The sequence below is a fragment of the Sander vitreus genome, chromosome 4 (assembly GCF_031162955.1).
Source record: "Sander vitreus isolate 19-12246 chromosome 4, sanVit1, whole genome shotgun sequence".
NCBI classification, from domain to species: Eukaryota; Metazoa; Chordata; class Actinopteri; order Perciformes; family Percidae; genus Sander; species Sander vitreus.
The window spans coordinates 34,743,211-34,764,805 of NC_135858.1; the positions used below are offsets into that span (position 1 = coordinate 34,743,211).

Below are 21,595 nucleotides of genomic sequence, written 5' to 3' on the forward strand. Positions count from 1 at the left end.
AACATACATAAACATGACCTTAAGTTGTGCAACTTAACTTTCAGAACTACAAGTTTCATCCTGAGACTGATCTGTATATAGGCCTATATGTAAAAATAAGTATATGTAAATATTAGTTATACTAAACCTAAACCATATTAATACCTACTAAATTTGTATTTATATATTTAATTACAATGTCACACAGCTCTGTTACACTTATGCTAGTAGATCGTTGATCAGCTGTTTCTCTGTGGAGAGAGAGAGAGAGAGAGAAAATGATGCGCAACAATCAGCTGTTTCTCCGAAGGGATAGTCAACAAGTCGGCTCTTTAGAGCAAATCGTGGTCACTGCTACGTATTTTCTTGTCTTTGTTTTTGCTAGTTGTTGTGTTTGGTGTAGTTTCATCGGCCATACAACTCCGTGATTTACTTTTGTCGGGTCCGCTTCGTGGAATGGATGAGAAATGTTTTCTGTTGAGATGCTGAAGCACTGATGTTGTGCTATTATTGTGGTAAGCTAGTTCGGTTTTTCAGTAGACACACTGTCTCTTCTCTTAGCCCCTCACTATTTACGCTCTGGCATGTGTCGCTAGCAGACTGAGCAGCGTCTGGTGTGCGACAATAATAATGATCCGTATGGAAACACCGTCCGTCAACAATTATTATTATTAATATAATTATTCATGTGGATTTGTTATTTGATCATCCTGTTTATGACGTATGTGTATGTCGTGTGTGATGTCTTTAAGCTACAGTGGGTCAAACAAACACAGGACTTTCAATCAAGAGACCGGGGGTTGATGAAAATAAAAGTAACTGCCGAGTTTTTTTTTAACTCTACGGAACAAACGGAACCATGTCAAGTTACGCAACGTCTGATTTTAACCCAAACCACAATCTTTTTCTACAAGTAGTTTTAGTGCCTAAACAGAACTTAACTGTGACCGCTTTCATTAGCTAGAGGCCCTACTTTATAAAACCGTCTTGTGGGTCGTATTAGAGGGTACACTCTAAGAAATATCTGTGTATTAACAGTTGTATGACTGTATATTTTAACATAAATTGTCCGTAGAACATTGTGATTCACAGTTGTATTTTTGTTTTTTTTACATTTCCAATTGCATAACTTGTGCTCTGACAACTTTAGTCGGCCACAGGTTATTTTTAAGAGATTAAAGAAGTCCACGTTGTCACATTTTTGTTGCTTTTTTTTACATTTATGATGCTTTTTTACGATGTTTTTGTCGTTTTATCTGTTGTTTTTTTACATTTTTTCTGACGTTTTTTTTCGCTTGTTCTAACCTTTTTAAAGTTTACTAACTGTGCAGCTTCGTATGAGATCATTTTAAATAATCGGTCTAACAGAAAATGTTCTGTATTTGTACTGTAGCTGCACACATCATTTAGGTTTTTTAATTACGGGACAAAGTCCGAGTAATGTGCTGCCAGTAGCTTTTCTGTTACTTTATGGATTTATTTGTTAGAGGGTAGGAATAAAAAAATCTACTTGTTGTACTTGTTGAGGTTGAGTTGTTGTTAAAGGCACTGCAGTGGAGGAGAGGATGTTTTCAGTGATTACTGATGCTTTAGTGATGTCCCAGTTCTGTCATAACAATGATCAAGGACATTATTATCACCGCATCAGACATCCACCCCCACTGTATCTCATCAAGTTATTCATCAGGTAGAAGACTTACCTTCACATTTCTCCAGAATCTGAACCGTCTCTCCCACCTCCAGAGCCAAACCCTGAGTCACGGAGCCCCGGAAGTTGCAGATCACTGCGGAGAGAGAGAGAGAGAGAGAGAGAGAGAGAAGAAGAAAATATGAGACGCTGCACCGAAATCTGTGGAGCATCGAACACACAGCTGCAACGTCAGAGTCTGGTTTCTGAATCCAATCAATCGATCAATCAAAGGCACTTCAAGTGTAAAATCACCGTGAGACATGGTCTCAATGCACTTTCCAATTAAAGGGACACCTAAACAACAGACAGCAACAAAACAACTGAACAGCATTAAAACATATTTATAATAAACAACACAAAGCCCAAAACAATTGTAGGGCAGCAACTATTTATATTCATTATCAAAAAAATCTACATATCACGTTTTCAGCATAGTTAACACACACACACACACACACACAAACACACACACATACCACAGACACACACACACGACTGCACAGATGAAGCCAGAAAACAACAGTCACTGTAAGTCACTGTGTACAGGACTAAAATATATGAAATATTCAAATTTCACTTAAGATGAGATGAGCGTCGTTACAAATCGATTAGGTCTTTGGTCTATAATATGTCAGAAAATGGTGAAAAATGTGGATATACAGAGTTCAGCACCCTAAAGGGCTGAGAGGTTTTTCTCTCCGTGTTGGACTACAGAGGTGTTTGCCAGAGTGCATTTAAAGAAATGCAATGCTGCAGTTTGAGGTCAATTTAAAGTAAAAAAAAAAAAAAGAAAAAGAAAAAGTTTTGAAGAGTATTCTGAAGATTTTTTAACTTTAATGCTTCAGTTGTCCCAACAGAGTATTTAATTTGCATATTGCAAATAATGTTTTGGAGGTCTAAGTTTCTGATATCATTATTGTGAGGAACTGCAAACCTCTCACATATAAAATATGAATGTTAATTACTCAGCAGGAAGTATAAGATACAACTCCAGCCCAAAGGCAAACCAGCACTTTCACTTGTCTGAGTTGGTGAGTTTGGGCCGCGACTGCAGTCTGTACTTAACTCTCAATCGGTTCTGTCTTTTTGTATTTAACTGGCTGTTTCCATTAAGTCTCTTTTGGCCCTATTTTAACGATCTAAGCGCCTGGCGTGAAGCGCCTGGCGGAGGTGCATTTAGGGCGTGTCCAAATCCACTTTTGCTAGTTCGACGACAGAAAAAAGGGTCCGTGTGCCGGGCGCACGGTTCAAAAGGGTTGTACTTAGTGTCTTCATTAATCAGAGGTGTGTTTTGGGCGTAACATGCAATAAACCAATCAGAGATCATCTCCCATTCCCTTTAAAAGCCAGGCGTTTGGACCTTGGAGCATTGCTATTATGATGGAGGATTTGCACCGTAATATTTTTTATTTGTATTTGTATTTGTATATGTGTGTGTGCTGCTGCGTGTCCCTGTGTGTGTAACAAGCATAGTGTGCGCGCGCTGTGCATAAGACTAGGCGCATTTTACTAATTTGCTGTTAAAATAACAATGAAATGCTGCGCTATTGACTTTAGACCAGGTTTTTGTTGGTCAATGGCGCAATCACTTCCCGCTGCCTGAAGATAGCAATACGCCCAGAATGCACCTGAACGCACCTCCCTGTAAGACCAGCACGCCCATGGGCGCAGGTGCATTTGATATTTAAACGACGCGGGCGCTGGACGGGAAATTGACAACTGGGTCGGTCTTAAACCAGCAAAGACACTTGCGCCGGGCTTTGCGCTGCGCCGGGTGCAAGATAGGGGCCCCTTGTGTCTTCGTGTCCGTCCATCTGAGGTCCCAGCAGTTTATTTCTCAATCAGTATGTGGTGTATCAACTTTGAGGACAAAGCCAACTTCATGAGTCATGGTCACGCTCCTCGAGGCCTTATGACAGTCACTCTCTCGGTTTGTCACCCACCGTCTCTATATATAGTGTTCGAATGTTGTTGCAACTGTTGGACTGATAGTTTATAAATCCAGACAAATCCTCCCCGGATTAGAACATGTCATTCACTTCGTCTCGGTCATCCTATGACACAGTGCTATGCTATCTTACCCAGCAGTACACAAGCTTGACCCAATGTTTGAATGTTTCGATCATTTATTTTCCAAGAAATAGTGAAAAATGGACCAAAATGAGATTTAGAGAATTAGTTAGTTTCAGCTAGGGCTGGGTACCGAATTCAATACTTTTTGGGCACTGACTGAATTGCCTCCTTAGTATTGAGTATCAAAAAAATGCCTCGTCATTCAATACCCAATGTCAATGCCTAAGGAGTACATTTTATCAGAGTCAGCGAGCCAATAAGCATGCAGCATGCTTCTACCAACATGTAGTAAGTGTGTGATTGGCTGTCCAACGTTACACGTCGTAGAGACACGCAGGAAAAACTCTACGTTACACAGCGACGGCTCACGGAGTTCACGTAGTCGGAGCTGAAAAATGAATAAAAAGATTAGTGGCATAATGTGTAATAGGAGGCCTCGGGGGAGACCCAGGACTAGGTGGAGGGATTATACCTCCAACCTGGCCTGGGAACGCCTCGGGATCCCCCAGTCGGAGCTGGTTAATGTGGCTCGGGAAAGGGAAGTTTGGGGTCCCCTGCTGGAGCTGCTGCCCCCGCGACCCGACCCCGGATAAGCGGACGAAGATGGATGGATGGATATATGTCTGTAAGTTAAGCTTACACACATAACGTCAGACATAACGTTAGCTAATTGTCAGGATCCCACAGTCTCCCCTTTCTCTCTGCTGATTCTTCACGTCTGTATCCACCTTTGTTCAGTTTTCAGGTCGGCACGTTATAAAAAACGTAAGTTATGGGTTATTTACATTGTTGGTAGTGAATATCACCACACAGCAGCTTTTAGGCATTTTTCCGTTGTTTGCGAAATTGCAAAATATTACAAAATTGACGAGTAAGCACCTTCACGCAACACAAGTCATTGGAGAGAGGAGAGTCACTCAATCAACCAACACATCAGTAGCAGCAGAATAACAAATGGGTAACCCGGAGTCACGAGAGGTGGCGGACTCTCAACAATACCAATCTGTATTTGGAGCGGCTGATTACAGTGGCTGACAGTCTGGCTGCGAGGACACACACCTCACACCTGAAGGCGGCGTGACAGTCTGTCTCTGTCTGTCTGCCATCGTCTCTCTGTCACTGTCACCATCTGTCTTTGTATCATCAATGTCTCTCTCTCTCTCTCTTAATGTCACCGTTTGTCTCTCAGTCATCACCTCTCTTTCTATCACTGTCATGCTCTGGGTCTCCGTTAGCAATGCTGTTCAGTGTGGGAGTGTCACCACTGTCACTCTGTCATTGTCACCGGCCTTGTCAGTCTGTCATTTGTTTGATGCACTGTCAGAGACCCGTCTGTCTTGCTCTCTTGCTCTGTGCTCAGACTGGATTATTATCTACATTATAAACACACAACACGTTTCCATTATATACAAGGTGTGTCACGATTAAAAAAATTAGTTTACAGCAGTGACAGCAATGCCACAATAAGAGCCATTTGAAAGCAGAATGGTGAAAACAGATTGAGTTTCTTATAATTAACGATGTGCAATTGAATGCACCATTAGTTTAACGAGGTGCATGTGAATGCACCAAGGAGTCCCGTTGGAGCCCACAGGATTTACCTTTAACTCACTCACGGGGAAGGAAAAATGTTGCCACACTGTGACTTCAGGGGAGTTGGAGAATTTCAAAATTGTCTTTTTTGAACGTAGCTTTTCTACCACCAATACATTATTTTCATTTAGACCTCAGTCACACGTGTAACCGTTGAGTCAGGTTCAAAATTACTCCATCCTCCTCCTCCTCATCTTTCATCTAAAGAACCTTCAGCAATTGTGATCAAAGGAAATATATATTTTTTGTTTGAACTTGTGTTGCAACGACAGAGAGCAGAACGTACCGAGCTCCGTCTTAGAAGACAAATATTTATGACTTACAAAATAAAAAGTCTCACATCGCCACAGTGGTTTAGAATTACCAATAATATTGTATTGTATATCCTCATGTCATCTTAGCCAGTTTCTCAAACTTTTTATAATAATATACCCCCTTTGTATTGTTTTTTTTTGTAAGCCCAGTACGCACTGACCAGCGCAAAAAAAGTTTTTGTAGGAAAAAAAAGTCTATATTAAGAGGTACAATACCACGTTGGCAGTGACAGATTTACTAAACAACAACCTCGTAACTGAAAAACATTTAATCCATCACTTTTATTATAGTATACCGTAATTATTTCAGGAATTATGCATGACATATTTTTTAATTAGGCCGGCTACACACTGGCTGCGTGGCGTGAGCGTGGCGTTTCTGTTGCGTGGCGTTTTCTATGTCTTTACACACCAGAAACGTGTGTGTTTCCCATTGATAAAATGAAATACCATGTTAAAGATAAATATATACTGATCTGATTACAGCAAAGACAACGTCGGCAGTATTGACGGCAAAATAGGCTACATACTTTGTTTTAATTACATTTATATCTGCATTTATATCAAAACCTAGAGACTTTCAAACATCAACATGTCATTTATTATGCATTTGTGTCAAAATGACATATAAACATCTTTTCGTATTCTATTTTGCCTGGAAACGCTTGCGTGTCGCGTGAAAAATAGGCATCGGTTCTATTTCTAGCATGCACGCATTTTCGGTCTGGACTTGATCCGATGCGGAGCAACTATGCTCGAACCAGAGCTGTTCGGACCAATCAAATTGTCAGGGCGGGCTTTATATGATGATGGACAGATGATCAACAGTAACGTAATCAACCACGTCACCAAAGAGCGCTCGGGTTGAATTTGTTTACCACAAAGACGGCTGCCGCTGGAGAACTGAGATGTGTAGATTCCTCCATCGCGTCTGTTATAGAAGATATCGACAGCGCATTCATTTTAAAAGAGGAACAGAGAACCGCGAAAAGTTCCTGCACCTAAATCTTTTATATAAGCTAGAGAAACCACTGAAATGTACTGCTGGTTCTTATAAAAGCAGGTTTTCCGTTGACCAAATCGCAACTAGCAGACTGGTGCAACACATCCTCATATCTAAACAACATTATAGGTCAAAGGCTTCCAAAACGACAAATACAACCATTCCTTTTTACAGCCTCATGGTGGCGGATTAATCATGTGACCGTAATCATAGGATTGGGAATCTTTGGGTTTTTTTCTGATACCAGTGCTAAAACGATACTTTTTAAACAGTGCCTGAACTGATTATTTAAAAAATAGCACAGAACGATCTATAGTCAAGACCATATGGTCAAATCTTTGGCGGTCCAATCAGCGAACAGAGGGAGTGACTGACAACAATGACGTTGAGGTCGTGCGCTAGTTTGAGTTATAGTTCCGTAATGGCGGCGGAGAAAGATGCGAGCGAAGCCATTTGGTCCGTTGTGGCAACGCTGCCGAATATCCAGAAAGTTAAAGCCAGAGCAAGAACAATCTTTGCTGAGTTGTGTTGGTGGCCATGATGTCGTGGCCCTCCTCCCCACGGGGTTCAGGGAACAGTTTGATTTTCCAGCTCGCTCCGTTAGTGGTGAAGGAGTTGGCTAAGACGAACGCTAGCGATGCTAAGCCGACATCACGACCAAACGTTAGCGATTGGTTATGGCAGATCCAGAGCGGCTCTGGGCAGATCCAGTAGTTTTAAACTTCAAAAGAGTACCCGCCTTCAAAGAAGTTAACACTTGTCAATGGAGAGTGGCCAGACTCTCTGTACTAATGAAATGGACCAGAGTCTGGTAGGACCAGGCTAGGCTAACATTACAGTGATGCTTCTGTTGCCTGTAACGTCCGTTTGGCATTCTGGCAGAAAGTGAGATGATAATATCAATCCCACTCTCAAATCTGTCAGTTCCATATAGAGCTACACAGTCAGCAGCCGGTAGCTTATCTTAACACAAAGAAAGTTTATTTCAACAAAACACGTCAACCTAAAACTGAGAGACAAAGAAAGAGAGACAAGGAAACACTATCACTGCAAATTTGATAAGCACACACATTTCTGCGTGGAAATGTAATAAAGAAAACGACCTCATCTATCTTTTCTCAGTATGGGACTTTAACAGGAAACACTTAAAGTGCCTAATCAGAGCTGATGCCATGACAACAGCTGAAGACTGCAGTCATAAAATTCATTATTCAGAAATGCATGAAGGTCTCTGCTCACACTGCAAACAGCAGCAGATTTAAGATGAGATGCATTTCTATTGACAGTAGCAGATATCTCCTCGTCAGAGGAGCATTACCTGATGGCAGTGAGTGAATCAAAGGCTTTACAGCTTAAAGATCAAGGTTGTATTGCATAAGAAGACCATCCAGTCAATATTGTTGCTCTTTATGTATGTCACTTGCTACAGATTAGGTTTAATTCTAGCCGGTCGAACATAATATAGATCTGGACCACTCTGTAATCCCTGAAAGATCTGATTTAGATTCTTTTAATTGCATAAAGTGTATCTATAAATATCTAAAACTCACGTCTAAATTAACCCTGTGTGATTCAGAAAAGAGAGGACTTTTCTGACTGCATTCCAACAGTTTCAGTCCATTGCAAACATTTGGTTCACCTTGTGGTGAGAAATGATTTTTACACTTTTCTACTTCTCCTAGACTGTCACAAAACTGAGAGCACTGGAGAGAAGAAGAGACAGGAGAGAAGGGAGGAAAACACTGGCACACGCACACGCACACACACACACACACACACACACACACACACACTCTGAACACACAGGGATTAGCATTGCTCTGTCCGGATGGTATTGGCATTTAGTTTATCCAGCGGATTCGGTCAATAGTCTGACAAATGACTCGCATCTGTTAGGCCGGTCACACCACTTAGCCTGTGGCCCGTGCGTGTGTGTGTGTGTGTGTGTGTGTGTGTGTGTGTGTGTGTGTGTGTGTGTGTGTGTGTGTGTGTGTGTGTTTTTGTTTAACTATATTTGTGGGGTCCAAAAACCGGGAGTCCAGTATACTTGTGGGGTCCCGACAGCTTTGTGGGGCCAAAATGCTGGACCCCACAAGGTTAAAGGTCTGTTTGAGGGTTAAGACTTGGTTTTAGGATTAGGGTTAGAATGAGGTTCTGGTTAGGGTGAGGGTAAGGGTTAAGGTTAGGCATTTAGTTGTGATGGTTAAGGTAAGGGGCTAGGGAATGCATTATGTCAATGACGGGTCCCCACAAAGATTGTGTGTGTGTGTGTGTGTGTGTGCGTGCGTGCGTGTCTTGGTCGAGCAATGTTTTTTCCTAACAGGATAATTCAATTTAAGGTGCGACGCGTGAAGTTTCTTTCAATATTTAATTTCTGCTTCAGAGTTCAGCTAAAAACCTAAGGAGGACATTTGTAACACATTGTGTGTGCTGTGAATTATTTAAAGAAGGAACTTTTCTAGGCAGAACAAAAGAATATACGTACAAGAGAAAAGATGCTGTGAGGCGCATGCTTTAAACCAGAGCACAAAGTGGCGGTAGGTGCCTACAGCACTTCGTTTAAGATTTCCCTGTTTGTTAGTGTCACGGAGCTACAACACAAAGACAACAACGCCACAAAAACAAAGTCATTCAACCAAAAAAAGGACAGCTCAGCCAACTTGTTTGAACACGATTCACATCATCTGTTATTAAATTCAACACTTCAGCTCCAAACAGCAGCAAGAAGAAACGCTTTGGAAATGTTGAACTTCGATGACCGGTTCCCTGTTTATTTACTTATTTACTTGTTTATTTTTCTGTGGCTGGAGTTTAGATTTATGTATGCAATGTTTAGTTGCAGTTTGACAATTTATGGGTTACACTATTGTGTTGTGGCTGCTGTCATATGTTTTCTTCATTCTTTATTTTGTGCAGAGTACAGTATGTTGTGTGTGGACATTGGACTGAAATTACTTTTGGTTTGGTGTCATGTAATTCCACGTGGGATGGGCCACTTAGTGGCATGACACCATAGACCTCAACAGTCCCACACACAGCCGACTCCGGAAGTAAAAAGGATTTAGAATATCAGTCAGAATGTCTAAACCATCCGACGTAGACTGACCCCGAGCTACGTGGTTGCGAAACGAAGGTTTCTGCTCCTGTAGAAGCTAGAGGTCCGTATGAAATCAACCTTGTTTTAGGAAAAACACGTTTTATCTGCGATTTAATACATTTAAAACTACACTACCCACAATCCTAAGAGTAACAGCAACGTCTCCGATTGGTCCAACTCGCTGTTACCATAGAAATGTTTACCGTACCCGCGAAACCGCGAACGGCTAGAGCGAGCTTCTACCATTGAAGTCTCGGATAGTTTCTGCACACGGTCTCGGACCTTTTGCCTTTTTTGCCATTTTTCAAAATGTTTTTTTTGCACCGACTCAAATGTTTTATGCTCACTATTCATCTCGTAGCTGGTTGGCTCGGTTCCAGACTTAAAACTCTTCATATGAGCAACTTTCAAAACGTCAAAGAAACAATTCAACAGGGAGAAACACTTCCGGAGACCGAGCCGAAAAAAAAGTGGCCGGTCACTGTTGAGCTCTATAGGCGTCGATTTCATCCAAAAAAAAGCAAGGGAGTAAAAAAAAACAAAAAACAGGAACAAACAGAAACAGACAAGAGCTGACACAGAGACTCACAAACTAACCGGACAAGAACATGAACACACGCAGGCTGGCAGGGCACGGACACAAACGGACAAGAGACAAGGGAAACACAAGGGCTAAATACACTGGGTAAGGGGGTAACCAGGGGCAGATGACACAGCAGGTGAAACACATTAGGAGTGGCAGGGTAATCAACCAAGGCGGGAAAACACAGGAAGTAAAACTAGACAAGACAAGACAGAAAACCCGACTATCAAAATAAAACAGGAAACAGAAATATAATATAAATACAAATTTATATACAAATATAAATACAAAACAAGACTGTAAATGATAGATAAAAGACATAGAACTAAAACACCAGATACAAATGGAACAAAATACAAAGCAAAATACCGAAACCATAACATACGCGTACCTATCAGATTTCGTCATGAGTCATTTTGTACCCACCACTTTTGTGGAAAACCTTGAGCTCAATTTAGTTAAAAAAATAAATAAATAAATAAATAAAGTCCCCAGCACATTTCAAACTGACGCCCACGCTTGACACGTAAATAAAATATCATTCATTCCACCGGAACTGTATTAAAAAGCCTTCCTTTTAGTCCACATGGTCTCTATCCACTACTGTAGTGGAGACATTCTCCATACACCAAAGCTAACTTTATCCTAATATTCATGTTCATCAGATGATGACAAACTTTGGCCATATTTAGTATGAACATCCGACATTGTAACATTATAGATATGACAGGAAATACAGAAGAGCATAATAGGTCTCTCCTTTAATGAGTAGTATCTGCACTAAGATGACAGGAAATACAGAAGAGCATAATAGGTCTCCTTTGAGTAGTATCTGCACTAAGATGACAGGAAATACAGAAGAGCATAATAGGTCTCTTTTAATGAGTAGTATCTGCACTAAGAGTATCTTCTTTACTTTAAGGATGCAGGAGTGCTCTGCGTGAGGCTTCATCTGTGCAGCCATGAACCGCAATAACAATTTGAAACCCAACCGTGATAATGTGTGACATGATGCAGGAAAATATAGCAGAAACACATTCAATAAAACGTCCTCTCAAAGCCTCTTAATGGATTTCCGTCTCACTGTAAACAGAGTGGGACCGATGCGTATTACGTTGCATTTTGTGGAACTCGTGCTCATGTATTATGGATCATGTCTGCCTGCTGCAATATGTGGCCGCCGAAGAAACATATTACACGCGTATTTAGTTGCGTGTTTCCACTGTGAGCACATGAAAGGGAATGAACGGGAATCCCTTGAGCGTGAGCTGAAACATGCAGCTCTGAGAGAGTGTGTGTGTGTGATGTTGTGTGTATTTGTGTGTATTTGTGTGCATGTGAGAACTAGTTTGAGGTGTACATCTTAATTATGGAAGTGGTCTGACCACAAAATATTTGAGAGAGCATAAAACTTCTATATTTAAATCTGTATTGTTATTTAAAGGCAGAGTTGGTAACCCTTCTCCGGGAACCATCACCTTATCGTGGTGGAGAGGTTTGTGTGTCCCTATGAACCTGAGGGCTGTGTTGTCTGGAGCTTTGTGCTCCTGGTAGGGTCTCCCAAGGCAAAGTGGTCTCAGGTGAGGGGCCAGACAAAGAATGGTTCAAAAAATCCTATGAAAAATCGAGGAAGGGATGAAGTGACCCTGCCCGGAGGAAGCCCGGGGCCCCCGTCTGGAGGCCAGGCCCAGATGGAGGGCTCGTCAGCGGCGTCTGGTGGCCGGGTTTGCCACGGAGCCCGGTCGGGCACAGCCCGAAAAAAGCTACGTGGCGGACATCCCTCCATCCCATGGGCCCACCACCTGTGGGAGGAACCGCTGGGGGTCGGGTGCGCTGCCACATGGGTGGCAGTGAAGGTCAGGGGGCCTCGACGGACCAGACCCGGGCAGCAGAGGCTGGCTCTGGGGGACGTGGAATGTCACCTCTCTGTGGGGAAGGAGCCGGAACTTGTGCGGGAGGTGGAGCGCTACCGGTTAGATCTGGTGGGGCTTACCTCTACGCACAGTCTTGGTTCTGGAACCATACTCCTGGATAGGGGTTGGACTCTTTTTCTTCTCCGGAGTTGCCCAGGGTGTGAGGCGCCGGGCGGGTGTGGGGATACTCACAAGCCCCCGGCTGAGCGCCGCTACGTTGGAGTTTAACCCGGTGGACGAGAGGGTCGCCTCCCTACGCCTGCGGGTTGTGGGGGGGAAAACTCTGACTGTTGTTTGTGCATATGCACCAAACAAGAGTTCAGAGTATTCGGCCTTCTTGGAGACCTTGAGTGGAGTCCTGCATGGGGCTCCAGTCGGGGACTCCATAGTTCTGCTGGGGGGACTTCAACGCGCACGTGGGTAATGATGGAGACACATGGAGAGGCGTGATTGGGAGGAACGGCCTCCCTGATCTAAACCAGAGTGGTTGTTTGTTGTTGGACTTCTGTGCTAGTCATGGATTGTCTATAACGAACACCATGTTCGAACATAGGGATGCTCATAAGTGTACTTGGTACCAGAGCACCCTAGGCCAAAGGTCAATGATCGATTTTATAATCGTTTCATCTGATCTGAGGCCATATGTTTTGGACACTCGGGTGAAGAGAGGGGGCGGAGCTGTCAACCGATCACCATCTGGTGGTGAGTTGGGTCAGGGGTGGGGGGAAGACTCTGGACAGACCTGGTAAGCCCAAAGCGGGTAGTGCGGGTAAGTGGGAACGTCTGGAGGAGGCCCCTGTCCGACAGACTTTCAACTCACACCTCCGGCGGAGCTTTTCGTGCATCCCTGTGGAGGCTGGGGGCATTGAACCCTGAGTGGACAATGTTCAAAGTTTCCATTGCTGAAGCTGCGGTGAGGAGCTGTGGTCTTAGGGTCTTAGGTGCCTCAAGGGGCGGTAACCCACGAACACCGTGGTGGACACCGGTGGTCAGGGAAGCCGTCCGACTGAAGAAGGAGTCTTTCCGGGATATGTTATCCCAGACGACTCCGGAGGCAGTTGCAAGGTACCGAAGGGCCCGAAGGGCTGCAGCCTCTGCCGTGAAAGAGGCAAAGCAGCGTGTGTGGGAGAAGTTCGGAGAAGACATGGAGAAGGACTTTCGGTCGGCACCAAGGTGCTTCTGGAAAACCGTTCGCCACCTCAGGAGGGGGGAAGCGGGGAACCATCCAAGCTGTGTACAGTAAGGATGGGGACGCTGTTGACCTCAACTGAGGAGGTAATAGGGCGGTGGAAGGAGCACTTTGAGGAACTCCTAAATCCGACTAATACGCCCTCTATGGTAGAGGCAGAGCTGGAGGATGAGGGGGATTGGCATCAATTTCCCTGGTGGAGGTTGCTGAGGTAGTTAAACAACTCCACAGTGGCAAAGCCCCAGGAATTGATGAGATCCGTCCAGAAATGCTTAAAGCTCTGGGTGTGGAGGGGTTGTCTTGGTTGACACGCCTCTTCAACATTGCGTGGAAGTCTGGGACGGTGCCTAAGGAGTGGCAGACCGGGGGTGGTGGTTCCCCTTTTTTAAAAAGGGGGACCAGAGGGTGTGTGCCAATTACAGGGGTATCACACTTCTCAGCCTCCCGGTAAAGTCTACTCCAAGGTGCTGGAAAGGAGGGTTCGGTCGATAGTCGAATCTCAGGTTGAAGAGGAACAATGCGGATTCCGTCCTGGTCGTGGGAACAACGGACCAGATCTTTACTCGCAAGGATCCTGGAGGGAGCCTGGGAGTATGCCCAACCAGTCTACATGTGTTTTGTGGATCTGGAGAAGGCGTATGACCGGGTGCCCCGGGAGATACTGTGGGAGGTGCTGCGGGAGTACAGGGTGAGGGGGTCCCTTCTCAGGGCCATCCAATCTCTGTACGACCAAAGCGAGAGCTGTGTCCGGGTTCTCGGCAGTAAGTCGGACTCGTTTCAGGTGAGAGTTGGCCTCCGCCAGGGCTACGCTTTGTCACCAATCCTGTTTGTAGTATTTATGGACAGGATATCGAGGCGTAGTCGGGGTGGAGAGGGGTTGCAGTTCGGTGGGCTGGGGATCTCATCGCTGCTTTTTGCAGATGATGTGGTCCTGATGGCATCATCGGCCTGTGACCTTCAGCACTCACTGGATCGGTTCGCAGCCGAGTGTGAAGCGGCTGGGATGAGGATCAGCACCTCTAAATCGGAGGCCATGGTTCTCAGCAGGAAACCGATGGAGTGCCTTCTCCAGGTAGGGAATGAGTCCTTACCCCAAGTGAAGGAGTTCAAGTACCTTGGGGTCTTGTTCGCGAGTGAGGGGACAATGGAGCGGGAGATTGGTCGGAGAATCGGCACAGCAGGTGCGGTATTACATTCAATTTATCGCACCGTTATGACGAAAAGAGAGCTGAGCCAGAAGGCAAAGCTCTCAATCTACCGGTCAGTTTTTTGTTCCTACCCTCACCTATGGTCATGAAGGCTGGGTCATGACCGAAAGAACAAGATCCAGGGTACAAGCGGCCGAAATGGGTTTCCTCAGGAGGGTAGCTGGCGTCTCCCTTAGAGATAGGGTGAGAAGCTCAGTTATCCGTGAGGAGCTCGGAGTAGAGCCGCTGCTCCTTTGCGTCGAAAGGAGCCAGTTGAGGTGGTTCGGGCATCTGGTAAGGATGCCCCCTGGGCGCCTCCCTAGGGAGGTGTTCCAGGCACGTCCAGCTGGGAGGAGGCCTCGGGGAGACCCAGGACTAGGTGGAGGGATTATATCTCTAACCTGGCCTGGGAACGCCTCGGGATCCCCCAGTCGGAGCTGGTTAATGTGGCCCGGGAAAGGGAAGTTTGGGGTCCCCTGCTGGAGCTGCTACCCCCGCGACCCGACCCCCGGATAAGCGGATGAAGATGGATGGAAGATGGATGGATGGAGTTGGTAACCATTTCCAAAATACACTTTTTTATATATATATATATATATATATATATATATATATATATATATATATATATATATATATATATATATTTAAATGGTCTTTACACCCCGACAGCCATAAGTAACTTATGGGCTCTGAAAAAGGAGCGCAAAAAGATGCGTCATCTGTAGCTGCTATAATCCGGTAAAAACGCCCCCCAATCAGAGCCTTGCGGTCCGCTTGGAAAGAACCAATGAAATGCCTGCTTGCCCCGCTGCGCGTACTCTACCCCCCACGGTGTACGAGCCTGAGCCGTCGCCGAAAAACTCAGCAAAAGTTGCCGTGGACGCGGAATTTCCAGCGGCAACGGAGCTGTCCCGGAAGTGGAACATCTTGGATATAGACTACTATGTGCATGATAGTTTGAACTGCAATTGCATGCATATTGGTGGATATTGTGTGTGTGTGTGTGTGTGTGTGTGTGTGTGTGTGTGTGTGTGTGTGTGTGTGTGTGTGTGCATGTCATCATGCCCTGCGAACAGATCTTATCCTAATTAAGGCATGAAGCTTGTCATTTTAACATCCTCCACAATGCCCACAGGCTCATGCAGGCAAAGTCTCGAGTGCACTCAGCACCGCAGCAGATGGATTGTGTGTGTGTGTGTGTGTGTGTGTGTGTGTGTGTGCGAGTGTGTGAGACAGAGAGATTTGCCCCATCCCGCTGCTGCTCTGCGGCCGATTCGTGAGCTTTCCTAAGTGTGACGAGGAGGAAAAAAATATCGGAGGGAACGGAGAGCAAGAGAGAGAGAGAGAGGAGAAGAGACTGAAAACCAAAGATGGTGATGGGAGAGCTTCTGTGCATGTGTTCATTTATGTGCGCAGTGATTGTACGCCTGTGTTCATGCATGTGACGTGAGGTAGATTTACTGCAAGCTAAGCTTAAGATGTTAATGGGAGACAGAAACGCTAAATCAAGAGGTGGGGGGTGAATATGAAAAACATTTGTTTTCATTGAAATTGTCAATGAGTTTTTCCCAAAGCCCAAGATGACGTCCCCAAATGTCCACAACTCAAAGATATCCAGTTTACTGTCACAGAGGAGTGAAGAAACTAGAAAATATCCAGAGACAATTCAAATCGATGATCAAACTAGTTGCCGATTAATTTAATAGTTGACAAGTGATTCGATTCGTCTTTGCAGCTCTGAAAAAAAAAAGAAGAGAGTTGTAACATCAGCAGCGCATCAAGCAGAACTAGGCCGCCTCCCTGAACCGACAGAAGTGATTGCAACAGCACAGACGGCACACACCAACCCACATACAGCGGAGATAAACTGCACTGTACAGATGGGACGCCGACCGCGGGATGTAATGGCAAGCCTGGAGATCTGCTCCCTGCTATTAATAGGCTAAACGGGAAAACCACTTGCTTACACTACCCCCCCGCCACTGCTCCAAAAGAGATGACTCAGTAACCAAATGGTTAGGGTGGTTGGTATTGGGCTGCTCCCAGGAGAGGATGTGAGTTATGAATTTGAATCAGAAGGCTGCTGAAAAGCCGCATGCATGCTCAGCGGGGGGTACGAGAGTTGGTCAAGCAGAACATGGAAACCCATTCTACAGAGCACGGTGACGTCCCAGTCTGAATACACCTGAATCATATCTCCTCTGTATGTCCTAAATATGAGAGTCGGTAAACTTAATTTCCTCAATCTATCTTCATAAGACATATTTTTCAATCCTGGAATTAATTTAGTAGCTCTTCTTTGGACCCTTTACATTTTTTTCTACATATTTTAATTTATATGGACACCAGACTGAGCTTGCATATTCAAGATGAGATCTTGCCAGGGATTTGTACAATGGTAAAAATATATCCTTGCATACATTTTTAGTATTGCAATCATAGACGTTGCTTTTTTAACTTTTTAAGAAATAGGTGAGTGGAATTCAAGTGAACCATCCACCACAACACCTACGTCCCTCTCCTCTTGTACAGGATTAACCATTATATCCCCAACTACATAATTGGCTACAATGTCATTTTTTTTCCCAATATGTAAATGTTTACACTTTTCGGGATTCATTTTTAATAGCCAGTGGCCACACCATTTGCCCATGCTACATAGATCTTCTTGAAGATGGGCTCGGTCTGTGTCACTTATTGTTCAGAAAATGTTAGTATCATCCGCAAAAAGTTAAACATCAGACTGTATCATATCTGGCAGATTGTTTATATATATATTAAAAAGAGAACAGGGCCCAAGACTGATCCCTGTGGGACCCCAGATGTCACCGGCTTCCAGTCTGAGGTGGCACCATTCACTACCACCTGTAGTTTTCTAAAATCCTGTATCCAATAAATAACTCTGTTGTCTAAACAATAGGATTTTAACTTTGATAACAGTCTTTCATGAGGAAAAGTATACAAGGCTTTTTGAAAGTCCAGATATATGTCAACTGTCTGTCCTCTATTGACAGCTTGTAACCATTTGTCAAGAACTGTGAGTAACTGAAGAGAAGTTGGCCGCCTGGATATGAAGCCATATTGTTTACTACTAAATCATTTATTACTTTTCATATGGTTGACTATATATGTCCTTATCAAATTTTCCATTGTCTTGCTAAAAACTGACGTCAAACTAACTGATGGCTAATTTCCCGCTAGAGATTTATTTCCTTTTTTTAAAAATTGCACTAATTTGAACCTCTTTCCAGTCATTTGGTAAAACTGAATCTGAAAGATTAAGTGTCTGGCATTGAGTAATGAAAATGGCCCAACTCGAGGGGCGGCACCAGGCATGCATTTGAAAATCTCACTGCACACTACGACCAATGAAAACAATACACGGAGTGACGTATCCAGAGCCCCATACGCTTAGCTACCAGCGGAGCTAACTGGTAGATTAAACTGTCGTCATCTGTTTAGCTCGCCTCTGGCCCGCCTATATCAGACACACCGATGCGATTGGTGCAGCTCGGCTCCAAGGGCATAGTTAATGAGCATCATTACTCAATGCCAGAGTGACTCGCTGAGCAAATTCAAATTGGGCTCTCGCGAGAACTCTTCAGGGTACGAGTGGTTCATGAGAACAGCCTGAACTGAAAGAACCCACAAGATTCGTATTTGTCATTTGGCGATGATCTTGTGGAAACCTGTTAACTAACGTAAAGCTTAGAGAGGCGTTGGTTTGGTGTTGGGTTGTGTTTGAGATTCAGCATCATTCTCTGCTCACCCTGCCACAGTTAAACCCAGCGTGAAAACTATTTCAAAAGGTGGTACATTATGGAAAAAGAAGAAGAAGCTCTGCTCTAAGCTGTAACTAAGCACACCATCAATGTCCATTAACAGAGGGACATTTAAAGCTTTAAATGTCAGCGTATCATTCCAATTATCTCTTCAAAGATAAAGGTTTGGCTGGATGAAGCTGGAGGCAGAGCTCACACACACCTACTCCCATTCATCTTAGACCAGAAGTCCCTATGATGGAAGTTTAATCGAAGTAATGGCTGATAGGAAACGGTGTTTAATCAAGCCATTCATAGTCTACAGGGAATGAAGTCCAGTGGTAGTTTAAGGACAGTTATCAGTGCTTTGAAACTTCCTCATATTGGCAAGCGATAAGAGTCAGTTGTGCTGAAGTCGAAGAGAATAACAATTGTGTGCTTTTCAGACACCCACCGTTCAATAAACACTCAGTGACCAATACTGAGGTCTCACAATGAGCCTTCCCTGCATGGACACTTTTCTATTTACATCTGCTCTGTAATGTAACAGCCAGGATTTCTAATAGCACTACCAGCCTGGCTGACACCAGACCCACTCTCGGGTCTGGGGAAGGTTCATTCACAGTCAATAACTTAACTAATTTCTAATTTCTAATTAGAAATGAGTTAAGTTATTGGTTGCATTTGAAGCAGGAAGTTTTACATCCAATTACAGTGATGATGTTAACGCATAAATCAGACAATCCACGGGCAGTTTAGCAAAATCCCTGCAGTTGTGGTCTTCTTCATCCAAGACCAAGACAAGACCGAGTAAAAATGCGGACAAGACCTTCAAAAATTGGTCTTGAGACCGGTCTTCAGACCAAGACCGATCTCGAGTACTACAACACTGGGACAGGGTCAATTAAGCTGTTATCATCATCACAAGTAATAAGCCAACTAAGGTCAGAACCAACCAAGCAAAAAACTCATTAATTCCCATGGCAATAACCCAATTAAATAAGATGTGGGGAGGGGTATGACTGGAGGAGGAATATATGTGAAGTACTGTACTGTATTTATTGATGTGTGTATGTTGTGTTAGATAAATAGTGCTGTAGATGTCTGGTTCAATGTTTGTGTTGTGGTGTATGTGTCAATATGCCTGTACTGTACAACAAATTGCCTCTCAGGGACATTAAAGTTTTCTAACTCTAAGTCTAACTGTTGCATGTCTGTGCTTCACATTGGACTAATAGCTGTCACATACTGCTGCCATTGACTCGCTGTATAAATAAACTCTTGGTATTACTGTGAAATGACATTGGCATCGTGGAGACAAGTGTGTCTGCCTGTGGCTTAATCTGTTTTGACAGAATATAGCTTTGGCCCAGGCCACAAGGTGAGAGAAGTCAGCATATGACCAGAAGGTCACGGGTTACATTTTGCTGAACACCAGGGCAGGAAATTGAAAGTAATTCCCCATCATCTGCTCCAGCAGAGCTAGTCAGTGGTCATCAGCTGAAGCCTGGGTGCTGTTCTGTTACCACTCCTAGATGTGAGTGCCAGCGTGGCCATATTTGGGAATGACATATATAAATATCAACTTAACTTAAGCTTCTTTCACACAGAGTTTGTTGTAAATTACTGGGATAACCTTTTCAGGTATGGCTGGTGACTTTCAGTATTCACATAATGCACTACATTCAGGAACATTTTACACTGACATGCAGGATCCAAAATTAGCGCCATCTACTAGCCAAATGTTGGTAAAATATGCAAGTGGTTGGTAGATTTGCTTCACTCACCGGTGCCATGTCATTTCTCCGACGCTCCATTGTTCTGACCTCTCAATAACCCGAAAAATTCCCTTTGGTCCTACAGCCCACTAGTCTGATGTCCACCAGGGATATTATGAATCCCACTATGGCCACGCCAAGACCCGCCCTTCAACAGCATTTATTGGCCAGGCGTCCATGCCTACGCAAGGTAATGTAACCCCATTTGTACAGGTCCTATCCCCTGACCAATCGGCTATCCTAACCTTAACCACTCGAGGTGAAATGCCTAACCCCAACCAATCGAGCTGCTTAGTAGGGCGGGTCTTGGCGTGACCATAGTGGGATTCGTAATATCGCTGGTGGACGTCGGACTTGTGGGCTTCGCGTTATTGAGAGGTCGGAACAATGGAGCGTCGGAGAAATGGCCAGTCCCCCACTCACCAGCCCAAAAAACAATGGGAATCTATTGAGCGGCTGGTAAAATTTGAACGCTCACTATCCATTTGGCTGGTGCACAAAAAAAGTTAACTTTGGACCCTGCTAAAATGTGAAATATATTTTGATGTTGTGGTTTTAGCTGCTGGCTAATGTTAGCTTGCTTGCTCGCTACCCAGTTAGCTACCAACATCGTGATTACAAGAAGGACTAAAGCTACCTTAATTCTCTTTCTTCCCTTGCTCATTCACACGTCCTCTCTCTGTGGTGTTTGAATAATGTGCATCCCTGTTTTCTAAATCCTAGTGACACAGTGTTTGTCTTTCTGTGGGCTGGTATCTGAGTATCTAGAGTGGGTAAAAATAGTGGTTGAAGAGTCTGCATATGTGATTTAACCAACAGTGAATAATTTATTGACCTTGTAACATCCAAGTCCACTCTGTACTTCATATAATTAGCTGCAAGAGACAGATGTTATTTCTATATCTGCCCATCCACTTTCACTAATTCTAAACAGCTTTGCAAACACACACACACACACACACACACACACACACACACACACACACACACACACAGAGCTGCAGGCTCTAAAATCATCCATGTACATGTACAGGGAAATGTGTGTCTGTGTTGATGTGGAAATCAGCTCAGGAAGAACAGACAGTTCACTTCCTGTCCCCAGATGTTTGCAGTATTTGAAAGAAAACTCACGTTATCCTCTTTTTTTTTTTTTTTACCCCGTAATGGTAAACTGAAAGGATCGCTCATGCACACAGGCATCATTGTTTGCCTTCAGGCTGGAAAGCACTCAGCAGAGCACAAACCTCTGCCCGCACTCAACACGTCTTCAACTTGGAAGTTATATTTGTTTTTCTGCTGTCTTTTCCCAGTTTGATAAGCTAGCAGGTGATGGCCACGGTGACGGCGGTGCATGCAGATGCACGTGGCCAGCAGCTACCATGAACTTCAATAGAGCTGAAGATCTTTGCCCGACGGGACCCGACGGGTTCGT

The 21,595-nt window shown here is 44.1% G+C and overlaps 1 long non-coding RNA gene across 1 annotated transcript in view; it reads right to left on the reverse strand.

Moving 5' to 3' along the window:
• Positions 1-21,595, reverse strand: part of LOC144517367 (uncharacterized) — a 149,354-nt gene that overhangs the window by 38,026 nt on the left and 89,733 nt on the right. The window contains exon 2 of the long non-coding RNA XR_013501925.1: positions 1,680-1,763. This is a non-coding gene — a long non-coding RNA (uncharacterized LOC144517367). The remainder of the gene's footprint in view (positions 1-1,679; positions 1,764-21,595) is intronic.